This window comes from Emydura macquarii, unplaced genomic scaffold (genome assembly GCF_026122565.2).
Source record: "Emydura macquarii macquarii isolate MOO-44397 ecotype Brisbane River unplaced genomic scaffold, CSIRO-AGI_Emac_v2 contig_705, whole genome shotgun sequence".
Classification (NCBI taxonomy): Eukaryota; Metazoa; Chordata; order Testudines; family Chelidae; genus Emydura; species Emydura macquarii.
The window spans coordinates 7,604,554-7,617,099 of NW_027130842.1; the positions used below are offsets into that span (position 1 = coordinate 7,604,554).

A 12,546-nucleotide genomic window follows, 5' to 3' on the forward strand; every position below is an offset into this window, starting at 1 on the left:
TTGATGACAGCCATCTAACACAAAAACAAACAGTGGAACCAACTACAACAACTCCACAACGAACTGAACACCACCTCCAACAGAAACCAAGACACCATGACCCACCTCACGGACACCTAACAACATCAATCTATCAAGACCACCCCTAACCGGAACTGAAGTATCTGAACTCTCGATTCTGCCCCACCATAGAACCTGATAACATACTAATGAGGAGAAGGAGAAGAATTCTTCTGCTGCTTCCTCCTCAAGGAAGTCTTTTACAACAAACACTACACCACCTACAACCACCACAACCCCACCGACAGAAATAAGAGTAATCTGATTGGACTCCACAGAGAACAAAACCACACACTGGATCATATCATCAATTGCCTCAGGAAAGAAATTGACTGTGAAATCCTCAACAAAACACTACATCCATTATAATCTCTACCACCAAGAGGATGGCCATACAGTACCTGAAATCCAGCCACCAGATAGTGATCAAACCTGCAGACAACGGAGTCACTAGTATAGTCCTTAATTATGGTTACTATGTCAATGAGGCCAAAGACAACTCTGATACCTTCTACTATGAAGAACTCAAAGGAATTTAAAAATACCATCAAATCCTTCCCCAAACAACTCCAAGAAAAATTTTGCAACCTCATCCCCCTCAAACCCACCCCAGTGACCTTCTGCATGCTTCCCAGGACGCACAAACAAGGGAACTCAGGCAGATCCATCATACCCGGCAATGATAATCTTACCGAAGAAATATCAGGACTTGTAGACACCATTCTTAAACTACTCTCCGCACAAAGTACCAGCTTCCTCCAAGTTGCTACCAATTTTCTCCAGAAACTCTGCAACTTTAACAACCTCCTCCAGAACACTATTCTTGCCCCTATGGATATCACTTCCCTGTACATCAATATTCCTCACTATGATTGCATCACTGCCTGCATCAAATACATACAAGATAATGCACAATGCTCAAAAATCCACTCAAAACACATCACTAAAGTCGTCCATTTCATCTTCATCCATAACAACTTCACATTTAACAATAAACACTTGTCCTAATCATGGTAACAGCTACCTGGCTGCCCAGTTTGCCAACCTCATCATGGGCCACCTTGAGGAGGATTCTCTGGAAACCAATGATACATAGATTATATTTTCATCTTCTGGACAGACAAATTAAACTCCCTCATAGACTTCCACCATAACTTCAACAACCACAACCCATCCATCAAAATCTCTCTGGAACACTCCCATACCAGCATCAACTTTCTGGGCACCATGATCAGCTTAAAAACTGCTACAACACCAATATACAAGAAACCCACTGATTATCACACTTACCTCCACAGATCCAGCATCCAACCCATGGACACAAGAAATCTGTTACCTACAGCCAGACACTCAGATACCACAGAATTTGCTCCAAGGAGAAAGTCCAAGATACACACCTAAACACACTTAAAATTTCCTTCACACACAAAGATGCTGTACCAGAAAAGTAAATTGCATCATGGAAAGGGGCCATCCAAATACTCCAGGAGAACCTGCTTCACTGTAGAATAGAGAAACCCACTGACCACACTCACTATAATTGTCACCTACCACCCCACACTGGAATCTCTATGGCTATCATCAAACAATGACAAAATATATTTTGTGGGGACAACATCCTGAAATATTTCTTTCAGAAACCCCCTCTTCTGGCCTTCAACCCCCCTGACCTCATCAAGCTCATCATCAGAAGCAAGCTCCCCATAGACAAGGGCACACTAACTCGGAGTGGCACCAGACCCTGCCAGAATAATACATGCAAAACCTGCAGGTATTTCTCTACTGCTACAGTGATCAGTACTCCCTACAACACACCATTAAAAATTACACATGCTTATCAAACATGTGGTGTACCTCATTCAGTGTATCAAATGCCCCAACGACAACTGTGTGGGTGAAAGAAGACAATCACTACGCTCTCGAATGAACTCACACAGAAAAATGATAAAAGGATCACTCCATTTCTGATCTTTCAATACTTCTTCTCAAGGGAAACTCGCACCACACCTTCAAAAGACAAGTCTGGGAACTAAATTCATAACTGTTAGGCACCAAAAGCTATGGGCTTAACCAGGAGACGCAAGTTCTTCTTCAAGTGCTTGCTCATGTCCATTCTGAATGTAGGTGTGTGTGCGCGCCACATGCAGCAATGCCGGAAATTTTTCCATAGCAGTACCTATAGGGTTGGCTCTAGCGCCCTCTTTAGCGGTACACATATGTGCTCACATATATGGCGCTGCCGGCTCCCTCCCTCTCAGTTCCTTCTTGCCGTCCATAATGGTGCTGGAACAACTCTCTTGCTCTCACAAGTCTCTGTGTTCCTAGTGGTTTTCTATCTATTTAGTACCAGTGTATATAGTTTCAAAGTTCTAGAAAGTTATTTAGTTAACTAGGTTCGCAGCTAGGAAGCTCCCAGGGTTGGGGCATGGCTTGGTCCTTGAGATTCAAGCCCAGCGCTTCTTGTAAAAAGCCTATGACACTGAGCAACCCGCATCAGAGCTGTCTGAGGTGCTTGGGGGAAGCCCACCTCTCCGCAAAGTGCAAGATTTCTCAGAGCTTTAGCCCGAGAACCAAGAAGGACCGAGATATAAGACTTAAGGCCCTTCTGATGGAAGTGGCGCTCAGACTGGCATCGGAGTCAAGATCAGACTCGGGACCGAGTACCACGACCTCGTTGAAAAGTGCTCCACCAGCGTCAGAGCTCCCCCAGCAGCATTCATCATCCCTGGTGCCGAAGAAGTGCCAGAAGAAGGCGCACTCGGAGAGGGAGTGTTCGCCAGCACCAAAGCCAGCTAAGAGAGCCTCAAAGAAGCCGGAGCTAGCCCGGAAAGGGTCTCCACCTGGATGGGTATCAAGTCCGGTTACCGCGCCACTGCCAACTCCGGGGAACAGCAGAGGCCCGCACCACCTGTTGGTCCCTTCCATGCTGAGGTGTTCCAGGCAATGAGGAGCGTGTTAGCCTTGCCGGTGCTGCCTACGCCTTGAGAGGTTAGGGCAGTGCACCAAGGAGCGGATGCCCCAACCAAAGGTTCACAGTGGGGGACGCCGACGTTGGTGCAACGGCCCTGGCCCTTGTCCTCAGGCTGCCCTTTGCTGACCTCCAGGCACTCGTCAGGCTCTCGGCCCCAGTTACCAGAGCCACACCAGGACAGATCGAGGTTGAGCCACCAGTCGCCGAGTGATAGGCACCGGTCCCCGGGACATCAGCACAGATCCGCCGAGCGTCGGCACTCTTTGGGGTCCCGAAGCTCCCCGAGCCCTGGACCTTGTGTATCACCGGCATGCAGCAGGGGCACCAGAGCAATGGCACTGTGTGAGTCCTTATAGGAAACCCAAGGACAAGACAAAATTGTGGCATCACCAATGATCCGGCTCCGATCACTGCTCCCCTGCACTGGATCTTCGACGCCAAGAATCGAATAAGCAGACAAGATCGGCACCCCAGTGGTCACCGGAGCGTTCTTCCTCGAGCTCAGGAGATGAAGTGGTACTTCCCCCGAGGGGACAAGCTATGCAGCCACCTGTGCCTGCCCCTATGCTGCCACAGATGGGGGGTAGGTTGCAAGGGCAGTGGTCTGGGCCTTGGCAGTAAAGGAACCTGGCCTCAGAGCTGCCTTATACGGTGTTTTTCAAGGATAAAGTCCGGCTCCGTCCTCATCCAGCATTCCTCCCTAAAGTCATTTCCTACTTTCATGCTAACCATGGTATTGCTGGTATTCTGCCCTAAAACTCATAGCTCCAGTGAAGAGAGGCGTCTGCACTCACTCGATGTAAGGAGGGCTCTGGCCTTCTACATCAATAGGACCAGATCATTCCGCCGCTCCACACAGCTCTTTGTGGCAATTGCAGATAGGATGAAAGGGCAACCTGGTTTCCTCGCAGCAAATATCGTCCTGGATCACATCCTGCATTGGCGCCTGCTATGAACATGCCAGGGCCGCACCTCCAGCATTCTTATCAGCTCATTCTACTAAAGCTCAGGTGTCTTTGGTGGCCTATCTAGCGCATGTACCTGTTCAGGATATTTGTCGGGCCGCTATATGGTCATCTGTGCATATCTTCATGTCACACTATGCCATCACGCAACAAGCATGGGACAATGTGGGATTCAGCAGAGCGGTTCTGCAATCTTCATGGCCAGGAACTCTGCCCACCTCTGGAGGCACAGCTGGTGAGTCACCTACATTCAGAATGAATATGAGCAAGCACTCGAAGAAGAAAAACAGTTACTCACCTCATAACTGTTGTTCTTCGAGATGTGTTGTTCATGTCCATTCCATAACCCACCCTCCGTCCCCTCTGTCGGAGTTCCGGCAAGAAGGAACTGAAAGGGAGGGGGCCGGCAGTGCCATATATGCGAGCGCATACACGCGCTGCTACAGAGGGCACTAGAGCCGGCTCTACGGGTACCACTAAGGGAAAAACTTCCTGCATCAGTGCATGTGGCTCTCACACACATCTACATTCAGAATGGACATGAGCAACACATCTTGAAAAACAACAGTTACAAGGTGAGTAACTGTTCTTTTTATGGCTCATTACAATTTGTAACACACCACATTGACTTCTACCCTTAATTGCCCACTTCAAAACCTTTATGCATAACAATCTTAACCCCCTATTGCCCGCTTCATTTCAAATGACTGCCTACCACGTTACCCCTTCTGCTGAACAATCTTGTCCCAACTTGTATTTAGCTGAGACACTCTTCTTCCTTCCCCAGACCTGAAGAAGAACTGTGTGTAGCTTGAAAGCTTGTACCCTCCACCAACAGAAATAGGTCTAATAAAAATACCTCACCCACCTTGTATCTCATGAATTTTTAAGTCCATTACTCTGTATCAAAATAGCTCCACAATTCGTATTTACAAGGGCTACAGCAGGGAACATCTAGTTATTTATTTATTGTATAATTAGTTACCTATCAGTAGGCTTGTCAGGATTTGATTCTCTTTTATATAAAACGTTGATGGATAGTATTGATGTTTATTTTTAATCACTTTTTCAATTTTTATCATTTTAAATTTTCATGGCTGAAGGAAATTCTGAGGAGTCAGACCATAATTATTTTTAACAGAATTATAAATACTTGCTTTATGCAACATTCATTACAACACCTTTTATACACATATTAAAGTGGAACTTTAAGTCCTTAAGCTGCATTTCTATCACTTTGTCTCTGTACATTTTGCTTATGATCTTTGGAAATATTTTTCTTTGGTTCATGTGAATATGGTGAATTAAATGTTTACTCTCCCTTAAATCAAATTCTTCCAAACTTATATTTCTGTCACAGTCTTGGTTGAGCTCCCCCTGCCAGATACTTGCCTGTTTGGATCCAAACACTGATCCTGTGTGTTTCTCAACTCACTGAGCCTGAGCAGCACCCAGGCCCCATCTCTGGCTCTAACTTTTCAGGCAGACTTCCTGCCCTAGTACCCCTCCTCAGAAGTGGAAGCCCGGTGGCCTTGATACCCTAAGCCTCAAGACCAGGGCTGAACCCCCAAATGTCCCCTCTAGGTTAACCACACCCTTTCCCAGAGCTCTACCCTCACAGTATGCAGGTTTACAGTTTAATCTTCCAGGGACATATGCCAGTTTTAGCAAGGAATCCAGAGCCCTTGCAAATAAATAACAAAATCTGTCCACAAAAACCCTCCTTCCAGTGTCTCCAGCACTCCGAGATCTCATTAGGTGTTTGGTCAGACCTTTGAGGGTCCCCAGACCCTCCTCTCCTCCTGGTTAGCTTCCAGGCTCGCTGTCTCCATCCCTGTAACAAGCTCTCTTTGTCTAGCTTGTTCAGATTTGATGATCAAAAAATTCCCTGTAGCTCAGAAAGTATGTCCCTTTGTGTTTCCTGAACCTCCCAGAGTTTGAGCTTTTCAATGTCAATTCTAACTTATTTCTTTGTTCCTTTTTTGCTACTGCAGAATTTCCACTTCTCCAACCCTCCTCCCTGCAGAAAACAGTTTTCTGCAGCTTGGCCAAGTTTAACTGTATGCCAGGCAGAGTCATTCCATGTAAATGACTGCTTGGATTGTCCTGTAGCTGCCTGTAGGGTATGTGATATCTGATATGATTCCTGTCAGTGCATGGCTGATTTAGTACACACTGTGGGTTAGTTATACCTAGATTTCACAGAATCAATCAGAATTCATATGATGTACATAGACAGATTCCCCAAGTCACCACATCTCTACCCAGTTCAAGACCAACAGGGCAGGGGTACCTCCCAAGTACTCTAGGGGGGTTCTTTTCTTTCCCCTCCCCACATCACACAATCTTCAAGATAGAGAATTCGCTGTTGCATCTTATTGATTTAAACTTCATACAGTAAAACAGTCCCAAAATCATACCAGTATAAAGTTTTCATTAAAACTTTACTAATCAGCTTCCATGTACATCGTTACATATCTCTTCCCTTACAATCCCCCAGGAGGGGGTACATATGGTGAGAGTTCATTACTCCTTGGGGAATTTTGCACCAAAAAATACACTACCAAAAATTTAAAAAATTTCACATAATATTTTTAAAATTCTACATATTTTATTTGTCAAAATAACACAATATAATCACACCCGTTTCAATTATTTTGGTAATTTATTTCAATATACCTGTTGGCAAGTATGTCTGTAACATTACAGACAACAAAAAAGATTCAGGAAATGTTATTTGACAAATAGATTCCTTACTTGGCATATTAATACAGAACGTTGAATAATAATTCATTTAAACTACACTATTAAACTAAACGTTTTTCCTGCACCCCTCAGATGCAGTGCAAAGGGAGTCAAGGGTAACGGAGTTGGGGAGCATCCCCCATGCAGACCCTGGCTGACCCCTAGCCTCTCCCATTCAGTCAGGCATCTCTGCTCCAACCCTGTGTGTCCCTGCACCCTCCACTCCCCATCAGCCAGGCATATCTGCATATGTCTCCATGTGGCCTTGCACAAACTCCCTCTCCCATGGAGCCCCACTCCCATGGAGCCCCTGGCTGAGTGTTGTCACCTCACTAGATCCTGTGCCCCTGCCCCAGTCTGTCCCTCCCCACTAGCTCTTCTGAACCCCAGTCTGTGTGACACCTCCCCAGCAACTCCGTGTGCCCTTCTCTGTCTGTCCCCCCATATCCCGTGCCTCCTCACCCACGGGCAGGGCGCTGTGAGGAAGGCAGCCTCTGTCATCTCCCTCTCCACAGCCAGTGAACCAGAGGCTCTCTCTTCTGGAGCCACGTCGGCCCTTGGTGGATGAAAGGTGTAATTGCAGTGTGATTCCTCTCATGGCTTCCCTTCACCTCCCTGTCAGAATCAATTATTTTGTGGGAGAAAAAAAATCTACGGGGGACATTAATTCTTTGCTTGCGCAGGAGCACAGAACTCCCTCAGGAGTAGTTCATGTGCCTACAGTATGCTCTTGTCACTCTAATACTTCAGATTAGTTGGAATGGGCCCAAGAGGATTGGCCACCAGCAGAGTGGGCCTTAGCTCTGCAGGGCCTTTGGTAGATGAGGGATTCCTGTCTTTTGATGAGGAAGAATCTTTCCATCTTCTCCAATGCCAAGTTCCTTTTTTTCCCCCCTAATGAGGAGTGGCAAACACCATTTCCTCCCTCCCCCCCTTTACATTTTGATTGACCAATCAGCAGTTATAAATTAGGGAAGACTTTACCTACCAAGTATTTATTTTGTGAAGTGCTTAGGAGAAGGGAGCCATAGAAGGGTCTGAAAGCTGTGGCCTAAGGTAATTAATATGACTGTTACTAGCCTAAGTGCACTGCTGTCCCTTCTGAGGGTCTTTCTGAGTGCACCTCCTCAAAATTCAGGCCTCGGGTATTTCCCTCGCCTGGAGTGGCATCCACCATTTTCCCAACCTCAGATCACATCTTTGGTTGCAGCCCCCTGGGTACCAATTGTGACTAATCCAGCATACCACCGACCAAGATTAGGCTGATAATGCTGCCTTGCATGTGTAGACATAAGAAAATTTCAGTCCTTCCTTCTAAGGTCTCTTAGATGCCACCCACTCTATGGAGTTTCTCTTTGGTTTCCTGTGACAGCACACAGTTGCAGTGAGAGACAGCCTCTTCAAAACAAAGCATGAGTTATTTTGCCCAAAGGATACATGGTACTTGGAGTAGTGGATTTAAAATAAACAGAGAACTACATGCATGTTCCCTTACTTAAGTTTAACCTCTCTGACTTATTCTCCATCTCGGAGCTGGGAGAAAGAGAACAGGCTATTTGCAGCCTTCTCCTTGTCTCTGAGTGTATGTCAACACTGCAATTAGACACCTGTGGTCAGGATGTGTTGGTGAAAATGCTGACTGTTTGATTGAGACAGTCAGGGTATGTCTGCACTGCAGTTAGACACCTGTGACTGGCCCATGCCAGCAGACTCAGGCTCACAGGGCTCAGGCTAAGGGCCTGTTTAATTATGGTATAGGTTTTTGCTCAGGCTGGAGCCTGGGCTATAGAACCCTGCGATGTGAGAGGGTCCCAAAGCTCCAGAGCCCAACATTGCAATTAAACAGCCCCTTAGCCTGGGCCCTGTGTGCCTGGTCTAAGCCACAGGTGTCTAATTGCAGTGTAGACATCCCCTGACTGTCTGTCAAACTGTCAGCATTTTCACTGACACATTCTGACCAACCTTTCTAACAGGACCCATCCTTTTAACTTGTCAGGGTCTTTTAATCTTTTAGGGTTTTCTTTCATCCCAGCCTTGGAAGAGTAAGACATCCTAGCTTGGATGGACCAAGATAGGTAACTTCTCCCCCTCAACTGATGGCCCCAGGCATGTATTTTAACTCCCTTGAAGCTGGGTACCTGAGAGACTGTCTTATCTATGTCATTATTTTACCTTTCCTGCTGGGCCTCTCATCAGCCCATTTACAGCCTCTTTTGATTCAGCTCTATGCAGGGAGGCAACAATACCCAATTGAACAGAGAAACTGAGTTGCACACAATATACATAAAAAACTGTGCAGACATTTTTTCCAATTCATCACAAATACATTACAGGAAAATAGAGAGAGGTAGGTTCAGATACGTTACTTGATGTTGTTGAATGCTTAGAATCAGAAAATGGATAGTGTCAGGAGGAAATTAGCTTCTGATTCCTGTGTGTTAATCACTTGGGTATTCTTTTTCAGCTTATCCCCACTCACAAATTGGAGTGAAAAGCCAGTTGTGTTTCTGTTTGTTCTTAAAATGCATGTAGTGAGCAACAAACCTTTATTCCTTTTAGTAATGTTTCTTGCTCTGCTGGCCCACTTTGTTATTATATTGAAAGTGTTGGTATGAAATCTGAATCTAAACTCTTTAGACTGATTAAAGAAGTCTTTGAGTACAAAATATGAAAAATATTAGAGATGATTTCTTACATTTCAAAATTAGAGGGTAAGTTTTCTCACTCTCCTTCCCCCTTCACTCCCTCACTCCCCTCCCAAAAATATTAAAGATTAGGGAATCATTTTAAATTGCAATTTTTGAAATTGTCCTTTAGAAAGGAATTAATTTGTCTCCTGACATTTCTTTTGTTTATTGCATCCGTGTTATACATATATGGTGTTTCAAATCATCGAACTTCCTACAAAAAAGCATCTGTGTGTTGCATGCTATTAACCTGAGATTTAATTAGTGCTTCACAGATTGAACAACTTCCCAGTTTGTATTGAAACACACCTACTGATGTATGTGGCCATTAGAAAGAAGCAATTTATTTTTAGAGATAGCTGACAACAATGAAGTCTATTATGTTTGGTATTTTTGACACGTTGAAAATGATTAATTCTTCAAGCTAGATACAAGAAAGTGGTGGAGATGAAATCTACTCCCTGCAACCTTTGCATTCTCAAGGACCCAGGTTATTTTGTGGATCAGCACCTGCATTGTGCGGAGTCAACTACTTCGTAAAGTTTTTTTTATAGATTACCTCACTTGCATAAATTTAATTACTCTGAAAGCATATATAAATACATACCCGGATTGTTCTTTCTTATGGATCTTATATTGTCCAATCTTAGAAAATGTCTAGAAGTCTATTTGAAAATCAGCTAACAAGTTTATAGATTACAATAAAACAAAGCACCCCATGAAGCAGTTGTTTCACATGCGTTAATGTATACACAATACCTGGTGTTCGCCTATAGTATGTTTGCCTATAATGGTCAATGACTCATTTCTTATTATCTGAAAGTAATTCAAAGAACCTAAACAAACCACATAGTGTCCATGAGGAAACTCATATGGATTTTCTGCTAGTTTTTTAACTACTTTATCCGATTGTTGTATTTTGGGGGGGAAATTTCTATGTCTCATGAAGTGAGGGGTCCTTTTTAGCCTGTTTGAAAGGCTAGGTGTGCTTTTTTTCTTGAATTTTGTATGTCCAATTGTCTGTGATATGTATGCTAAGCAGTGTTGTGTAAAACTTGAAGCTGTTCTCCTGGAGCCCCACCTCATTATCTTTCTTTTGTGAGTTTACTCTTTCTATGAAGAATCATGGCTTTGTTGTTACTGTAACATTGCCAGTGATCCATTCATAGATGTTGTATATTTCCTATCTTCTACCATTTTTTATATGACATTAGGTCAGATGGTAGCAAATTCCAGTTTTCATGCTGGCTTACATTTTTTTCTCTTTTGGTCAAGAACTGGCAACTGTGTCCCCAAAATATCTTATAGTGGTTTTATAGGCTCCTCTCCATCAGGATCCCAGAGCAATGTAACAAACAAATCATGGCTTTTTGAGTTGCTAGTGATAGGTGCACTGTATATTACATTGTGTCTTGTCCACGAAATCTTTAAGATGATGCATCTAAGTTGTGTCATACCAAATGTTGTTAGAGCAATATAGTGGCATTAGACTCCGGAGTGTTGGGTTCAAATTTTAGACAGCACTGGTAGCACTGCCTCTTATGAAGATTATCCACTTCCCAGTATAGAACCCTGTTTTCAGCTGTTTATAACTTTGCCAAACTTTAACCATTTGGGCTAAAATTTTCCATGCTGGATGTCTGCCTCAGGCTGAATTTTTTTGAAAATTCCGCAGAAATGGTTCAACTGTTTCTGAGAATGAAGCTACATTGTTTTGCCCAGACTAAAAAATTCTGGTGACATTTTCTTTGAAAAGCTCTAGGACCTCTGTGCTTCGGAATAAGGACTTGAAGTTCAGGACATAGGTGGCCTTGGTCTTAGAGATGTTCTTTTTCCTATCCCTGTAAAAACCCACCGAAATATGGCCAATTTACAGGCCATTGAAAAATTGCATTTTGCACATGCTCAGTACAGACTTATTAGATTTTAGCAGCTAAATTCCCCAAAGATTGTCTTTGTAATGGGTGTTCTTCATCCTAGCCTGAGCAGGACTTCCTTGTAGTTGCATCTCTGGGCTTCTGTGTGCTTTGTTGAGTCCCGGTTCTGGCAACATAGAGGAGAAAGCTGCCTTTTTCAAAGGTAGAGGGGGAGGAAAGGCTTTATCATAGAATCATAGAAGATTAGGGTTGGAAGGGACCCCAGGAGGTCATTTGGTCCAACCCCCTGCTCAAAGCAGGACCAACCCCAACTAAATCATCCCAGCCAGGGGCTCTATCAAGTCGCACCTTAAAAAATCTCTAAGGATGGAGATTCCACCGCCTCCCTAGATAACCCATTCCAGTGCTTCACTACCCTCCGAGTTAGAAAGATTTTCCTAATATCCAACCTAGACCTCCCCCACTGCAAGTTGAGACCATTACTCCTAGTTACTTCCTACCACTGAAAACAGCTTAGCTCCATCCTCCCTTGAACCTCCTTTCAGGTATTTAGTCTGCTATCAACCTCCCCCCCTTCCCCCCTTCCATTGATCTCTGCTGCAGACTAAACAAGCCTAGTTTTCTCAGCCGCTCCTCATAAGTCATGTGCTCCAGCCCCCTAATCATTTTTGTTGCCCTCCATTGGATTCTCTCCAATTTGTCTGCATCCTTTCTGTAGTGGGGGGCCCAAAACTGGACACACTACTCCAAATGTGGTCTCACCAATGCCGAATAGAGGGAAATAATCACTTCCCTCAATCTGCTAGCAATGCTCTTACTGATGCAGCCCAATATGCTGTTAGTCTTCTTGGCAATAAGGGCACACTGTTGACTCATATCCAGCTTCTTGTCCACTGTAACCCCCAGGTCCTTTTCTACACAACTGCTGCCTAGCTGGTCGGTTCCCAATCTGTAGCAGTGCATGGGATTCTGCACTTGTCCTTGTTGAATCTCATTAGATTTTTTTTGGCCCATTTCTCTAATTTTTCTAAGTCACTCTGTATCATATCCCTACCCTCTAGTGTATCTACCACTCCGTCCAGCTTAATGTCATCTGCAAACTTGCTGCAGGTGCAATCCACCCCATCCTCTAGATCATTAATGAAGATGTTGAACAAAACCGGCTCCAGCACCAACCCCTGGGGCACTCCGCTTGTTACCAGCTGCCAGCTAGACATCGAGCTGTTGATCACTACCTGTTG

The 12,546-nt window shown here is 44.4% G+C and overlaps 1 protein-coding gene across 1 annotated transcript in view; it reads left to right on the forward strand.

The window, feature by feature from the left end:
- The window catches only part of UTRN (utrophin), a 503,387-nt gene that overhangs the window by 410,254 nt on the left and 80,587 nt on the right, over positions 1 to 12,546 (forward strand). The window lies entirely within an intron of this gene.